This window comes from Sinohyriopsis cumingii, chromosome 11, assembly GCF_028554795.1.
Source record: "Sinohyriopsis cumingii isolate HCF-2022 chromosome 11, ASM2855479v2, whole genome shotgun sequence".
Lineage (NCBI taxonomy): Eukaryota > Metazoa > Mollusca > Bivalvia > Unionida > Unionidae > Sinohyriopsis > Sinohyriopsis cumingii.
The window spans coordinates 51756474-51764391 of record NC_142971.1 but is presented as its reverse complement, the minus strand read 5'-3'; the positions used below and the strand labels follow the sequence as shown (position 1 = coordinate 51764391).

The following is a 7918-nucleotide window of genomic DNA, read 5'->3' as shown; positions in this document are numbered from 1 at the left end:
CACACACTCAGCAAATATCGATACCTGTTATGATATACATAACTAAATTTTTCAGATACTTAAATTCTCTGCTTATTGTTATATAAATACTTGTATACTATTAATTTTATCTGTAAGTGCGATTTTATTGATACATTCTGTTAACAAAACTCATGTAAATTATATCAGACTTATATTCTTAACAGAGAATGTGACCTAGTGGTATAGGAGTGCGGACAATCTTTCGATCGACTTTAGAAACTTATCTCAGGTTTAAATCTCGCGACTGACATACTGTCAGCGTTTACACACACACAAAAATAATATTATGCGGATGTGTGTGCCAGCGATGCACTGAAATAGATAAAATATCATTGAGTGAGTGATTGTAAAACTTAACCTAAGTGTTCATGCCTGGGCCCCCTTCCGAACAAAAATAAGGGTGTTCATTGTATAGCACCCGTGCTCACTTGGGTGTGTGTGTGCTTGATTAAAATTTAATGAACTAAAATTCAGCCTGGACAGCCCTCTCAATCTCTAAAATTTCGTTTAGCACTTCGCAATTCACACATAAACGAATTATTTTTAACAATTAATCACGAAATTCATTCAAAAGATATTCAACCTTTATCAACTTGGTCGCTTTCATTCCTTTTAGTTTTTTTCATAAAAGGCTTTAATTAATAAAAATTCATTGTCACAAATGAAATTGACACGCTTTCAAGGCTCCGATTGTGCAATGGGACCTTGATGGGGGGGGGGGGCCTCAAGGTCGGTGCCACTATTTGGTAGGTCTCCCCTTTCATGGATATTACCAATCTTAAAAACAAGCCTCAGTCTGGCCTTTGGATGATTAATGAGTCAATGTTTCTTGGCTAAAAAAATGTATTTTCTTTAGCCCCCGTTTTACAAATGGAACCTTGATGTGGTCCGTCCCCCCGCCCCATTCCTTGCCACTTTTGTTTGGGATGTGAGTCGCCCCCTTCTGTTGCTAATTAACTTGAAACGTCCGTTATATCTAACATATGTATAATTATTCCTTCTTTGTTTTGAAATAAACCAGTTCTTGTCAGTAAAAAAGGTGAGAATAAGTGCAAAGCATTATACATTCTAGATCCACTTCGTAATGTAAATATATGGCATTTTAGAGATCACCTATCACCTTTAGATGAATGTCAAGTAATTAATCAGTCAACTGAAGTTAACAACAAATGACGAAGGTGATGTGTCACTTACAAAACTTATTTTCTGTTTTATTTCTTAGGATCTTTTGCTTTTCAAGGTTTATTTATTATTCATGTTATGATTCACCGTATCCTATCTACCTTACTTTGTGTACTTCTGTCTTTTCAAATCATGCACAGATTTGGAGAATAAAATTTTACAATCTAACTTATATTGTAATAATGATAAAGTACTGAACCTGAATCAGCAAAAGGATATAAGAAGACATTCAAATATTCAAAAAGAGTACTGTTAAATGGGAAGTTGATACGTGCCTCCCAATTACTGTTCCTGATCCCGATACCCCTTGTAATACCCTTAAGACCTTTTTACTCGGGATTTAGGCACACGAACTTAGCATGCTATACTTGAACCCCGCTACACTGGTAAACTTGCTGGTAGACCGATCAATATATAGAGGCAGATGTTAGAAAAATATTGTAGCTGTGGTCTGAGGTAATGAGTCGCAGTACGTCAGTTCTATAAGAAATAATACATAACGTAAATAACATATTTCTGCCTGTCTTCATCTCTCAAGCAATTAGAATTTACTTGTATTAAATACGAAATGGAGCATCCATGCGAGAATATCGTTTACATAGCTGAGTCGAGCATTTCCTACAATTATATAACAGTTATTATTTGAGAGATATAAATATTCATTCGGAACTATGTATACTATTTTTCATATTTACCAATCATGGGATCATGTATGTGGTACAGCAAGACACGAACATACTTGGTAATAGGCACTGTTATGTTGAAGTATGAGTTATTTCACTTATCTGTTAAGAAAGATTATATGCCTAATCAGATATCACGTCATCACAGGTTCGAATCACACTCGAGGAGGTCTGACAGAGCAGATCCTATATACAATTAACCCAACCATGGCAAGATATTGCATATGGTATTCAAGTACCCCACCATGGCAGAATAATGCAGACGATAATCAAATACCCCACCATGGCAATAATACTCATAATATACAAGTACCCTAATTTGGCAAGATAATGCACATGATAAACAAGTACCCCAACATTGCAAGATACTGCATAATATATACAGGTCCCCCCCCCCATGGCACGATAATGCATATGATATTCAAGCAGCCCATCATGGCAAGATAATGCATATGATATACAATTACCCTACCATGGCATGATACTGCATATGATATACAGGTACCCTACAAAGACAAGATAATGCATATTATATTCTTGTACCACACCATAGCAAGATAATGCATATGATATTCAAGTACCCCGCCATGGCAAGATAATGCATATGATATTCTTGTACCCCAACATAGCAAGATAATGCATATGATATTCTTGAACCCCACCATAGCAATAATGCATATGCTATTCTTGTACCCCACGATAGCAAGATAATGCATATGATATTCAAGTACCCCACCATGGCAAGATAATGCATATGATAAACAAGTACTCCGCATTGGCAAGATAATGCATATGATATTTAAGCACCCAATCATGTCAAGATAATGCAGATGATATACAAGAACTCAGCCATGGCAAGATAATGCATACGATAATCACGTACCCCACCATGGCAAGATAATAAATATGATATTCAAGTACCCCACCATAAGAAGATAATGCATATCATACAGAAGTACCCTGCCACGGCAAGATAATGCATATGATATACAAGTACCCCGCTATGGCAATATAATGCATATGATATTCAATTACCCCACCATTGCAAGATAATGCATATGATATTCAAGTACCCCATCCTGGCAAGATATTGCATATGATATACATGTACCCCACCACGGCAAGATAATGCATACGATATTCAAGTACCCCATCATGGCAAGATACTGGATATGATATACAAATACCCCGTCTAGGCAAGATAATGCATATGATAATCAAGTACCACAATATTTCAAAATAATGCATATGATATTCAAATACTCTACCATGGCAAGATAATGCGTCTGATATTCAAGTACCCCATCATGGCAAGATACTGCATATGATATACAAATACCCTGTCCAGGCAAAATAATGCCTATGATATTCAAGTACCGTGCCATAGCAAGAAAATGCGTCTGATATTCAATGGCTACATAATTCATAATTCATGTCAAGATAATGCATGCGATATACAATTACCCTACCATTGCAAGATAATGCAAATGATATTCAAGTACCACACCATGGCACGATAATGTACATGATATTCAAGTACTCCGCATTGGCAAGATAATGCATATGATATCCAAGTACACCACCATGGCAAGATAATGCAGATGATATACAAGTACCCTGCCATGGCACGATAATGCATACGATAATCACGTACCCAACCATGGCTAGATAATGGATTTGACATACAAGTACCCCACCATAACAAGATAATGCATATGATATAGAAGTACTCTGCCATGGCAAGATAATGTGTATGATATACAAGTACCCCACCATGGCAAGATAATGCGTATGATATTCAAGTACCCCATTATGGCAAGATACTGCATATGATATACAAATACCCTGTGCAGGCAAGATAATGAATATGATATTCAAATACCTCACCATTGCAAGATAATGCGTTTGATATTCAAGTACCCCATCGTGGCAAGAAATTGCATATGATATACATGTACCCCACCATAGCAAGTTAATGCGTCTGATATATAAGTATCACGCCATGGCAAGATAATGCATATGATTTGCATTAAGATAATGCATATGATATACAAGTATCCCGCCATGGCAAGATAATGCATATGACATTCAAATACCACATAATGCAAGATAATGTCTATCATATTCAAGTACCACACCGTGGCATGATACCACAAATGATATACAAGTTCCCCACCATGATAAGATAATGCATCCGATATTCAAGTACCCAACCATGGCAAAATAATGCATATGATATTCAAGTAACCCACCATGGCAAGATAATGCTTATGATATTCAAGTAACCCATCATGGCAAGATAATTTACATGATATTCAAGTACCACACCATGGCAAGATAATGCATATGATATTCAAGTACATCTCCATGGCAAGATAATTCATATGATATTCATGTACCCCAATATGGCAAGATAATGCATATGATATTCAAGTACCCCACCATGGCAAGATAATGCATTTGATATACACATGTACCCCACCATGGCAAGATAATGCATATGATATTCAAGTACAACACCATGGCAAGATAATGCATATGATATTCAAGTAGCACACCATGGCAAGATAATGCATATGATATTAAAGCACCCCACCATGGCAAGATAATGCATATGATATTCAAGTACCCCACCATGGCAAGATAATGCATAAGACTTTACCGGAAACCCAGGTCAAGACCTTTCTTCCACATATTTAAAAATATGGATATGGATGAATTAGAGAACCATTAAAATATAGTTACCTCAAGCAATACATGATTATTGCACGTGCTGGAGCTGGGGACTGAACTAAGTACTGACAGTTTATATTTAATCAACAGTAACAAGAAATGAACTAGCCCTCATTATTTGGTTTGCTTTTATTTTATAGTAAAGCTGAAAAAAGTAACACTTTTCAATTTCATACAGTGTTTTCAAACAAATGCACTCTAACTTGCACAATTACCAATGGATGTTTTCGAAGAAAACGATGTCGCGATCGTTATTCCTAGAAATTTCAACAATACCTTCTGGCACAAATTAAACTGATTTCTGTACAGTCAGTCCTTTGTTGTTTCTTTTTAAGCATTGCAGTCAGGTGTAAACATATGGTATGTAAAGGTACGTTACTTTAGATTATTTATGATTCAACAGCTAATGATAAACATAAAAACACACCTTTAAATCAGGCGACTTAAGAAGACATCCGGCATGGATAATCCCGATTTTTCCAGCTTGTTTGCAAAACACATTATAAATAGGGCATCACATCTTGCATTAATTTATAGCCATCAGTTAGTACCAAAGAAAGCTTTAGGCTTGCGTTCATTTCTGTTCATCAGTTTGCATGAAGAGAAGTGTTGGGTAAGTTACTAAATTTGCTTGAATTTCATTTTTATTTTCTAAATTTCATGTGATCCAGCAGATACTGTCCTTTTGCGTTATATTCATGATTGAATAATATACAGTTTATTTTGGGAATATAGTAAAATTTTCTTCAGGCAATTATTTCTATTTGAACTTTGCCAGGGGCGAGAAGAACATACATTTTGCCAAGAAAAGCAAACCTGACATGTAATCCGACGTTAGCAGAATTCATATAAGAATTCTATGCAGTGAGATAATGTTTTAAATTACTCATATAGTCTCGTACTAATGCATATTATATATATATATATATATATATATATATATATATATATATATATATATATATATATATATATATATATATATATATATGTGAATCAACAACGACAGATTTTTCCTATTTAATTTTTATAGGCTGATGTGTCCCAGTAAATTTCATATAGGCTGATGTGTTTCAGTATATTTGATTTAGGATGATGTGTCCCAGTGCATTTCATATAGGCTGAGGTGCCCCAGTACATTTCGTATAGACTGATGCGACCCAGTACATTTCATGTAGGCTGATATGACCCATTATATTTCATATAGGCTGATGTGTCCCTGGACATTATATATAGACTGATTTTTTCCCAGTTAGTTTTCTGGTGGCGGATGTTTCTAATTTAATTGTATACAGGATTTTGTGTCTCATTATAATTTTATATAGTCTGATTTATTCCATTTCATTTTATGTAGCGTGATGTTTCCTATTTACATGAGCGAATCAGAGCAAAATCAAGGGACAAAATCTTATCAGATGCACAAGCCAGTAAAAGAATAAGAATACGTTAAAATAGTTGCTTGTCTGATGCACTTATTAAAGTTGCATATAAATCTTGTAGTTGACAGTGAGATCAAGTTTAATGCTTTAAACTGTTCCCCTAACACTCCCCAAAGAGAAAATAATAATACAGAAAAGAGAGTGTAACATTTGTAATCGTATAGGTATCCAATTATGGTGTATATCTGAAGATTAAAATACTCTAAAGGGAGCAATAAGACACAATGATAAAAAAAGAAAATGGAGACAAAATAACTTCTTAATTATTAACCTCTTCAAACAAGTGCACTGATTTTCGAATAAACAAACGTGCAAATCGATATTCTTGTGAATAAGAAACTTTTTCCATAAAACCTTTATAGCTAAAAAGAATACCAATAAGATATGATCATGATTTCAACAATTCTCGAGTTTAATTTGTGGGAAGATTATGCTGAAAATCACGTACCAGTTGTAATTACTTCCGATTCACTGTATGTTTACTTCCAATTAAATGTATGCTTATTACTTCCAATTTACTGTATGCTTATTACTTCCAATTCACTGTATGCTAATTACCAATTCACTGTATGCTTCATAACATTTATCATTTCTTAGATAGCACAAAGGGTTTCCTCTGTTCTTGGCAGAAACATCATTAAATGGCCTTATTCAAGACGGTGACCGTTCTTTCGGGCCTTATGATCCTTGTGGCTATAATTACCATCCCATCAGTTGAGGGAAATCCAATAACAGACTGCTGGGAAACATGGAGTCGGTGTTCCAGATGGAGTTCCCCCGCCACCGGAATACTCTGGCAATCCTGTGAGGACAGATGTAAATGTAAAGGTTACGCCACCGGTACCTGTAGGGAAGTTCCTTCAAGGTGTCCCCTCACAAACAAGGCTTGGCAGTGTCAGTGTTCTGGAAGACTATCTGGACCAAAACCTGACAAATGTTGATCTTGAATGATATAATTATATGTTGCTTCATTGTTTATGAAGGACAGAAAGTGATTGACTGAATATAAATACCAAAATAAAAAAGAGCAATTGTTTAAAAAGTTGGCGCTGCATAAAGAGACGTCTGACCTTAAAATCACATTGACTGAAACAGAATCGATGAGGCACATTGTTATTTGTTCGGATGCTTTTGCTTCAACATGAAAAAATGAACATAGATAACTCGTATCCTTTCCAGCTAACGTAGCTCTTAAAGTTTGATCTGGATTAACCTTTCATGGCTAAGTTTATTGTTTTGCATCGTTTGTATTAAAATAACAAGAGCTGAATTTTAATTTCCATGAGCTTTCATATTTTTTATAAAATTACAACCAGTGCATATCGCATAACATTAAATGTTTACTATTTAATTATTTAAATCAGTTGTATGAGAAGAGTGTCATAGACTGCTGAAACAAATAAACATTAAATGCTTCAGAGGCAAATAAAACAAGTTTTAATAAATTATGAACTTGCTGTCATCATCGTATTGTACATTTCGTGAACTTTGCAAAATTTCTGTCTTTACTGAGTAGAAAGGTTTCATGAAATTTACACACTTTCGGTCATCACTGTATATAATGGTTTCATAAAATTTACGAACGTCCTTCATCACTGTTTACAAGGTTTTATGAAATCCGCAATCTTTCTGCCATCATTGTATAGAAAGTTATCATGAAATTGACGAGCTTTCTATCATCACCTTATGGAATGTTTTGATGAAATATCTTTTTTAATTTCATCACATTATCATTTACAATATCCAAAGAATGTCTTCAGAAATAAAATGGTCACATGTTCAGTATAATTTGAGATAACGTTTCGCAGAAATTCCCAAGAGTCATTGTACGGAGTCTTTGTACGACAAGCCATGACAAAT

General features: G+C 34.8%; 1 long non-coding RNA gene across 1 annotated transcript; it reads left to right on the top strand.

Annotated features, from left to right (window-relative positions):
- Positions 1 to 4808: 4808 nt before the first annotated feature.
- LOC149788449 (uncharacterized) lies at positions 4809 to 7515 on the top strand. Its single transcript, XR_016424145.1, has 2 exons — positions 4809 to 5232; positions 6656 to 7515. It is a non-coding gene; the product is annotated as an uncharacterized LOC149788449 (long non-coding RNA).
- The last annotated feature ends 403 nt before the right edge of the window (positions 7516 to 7918 follow it).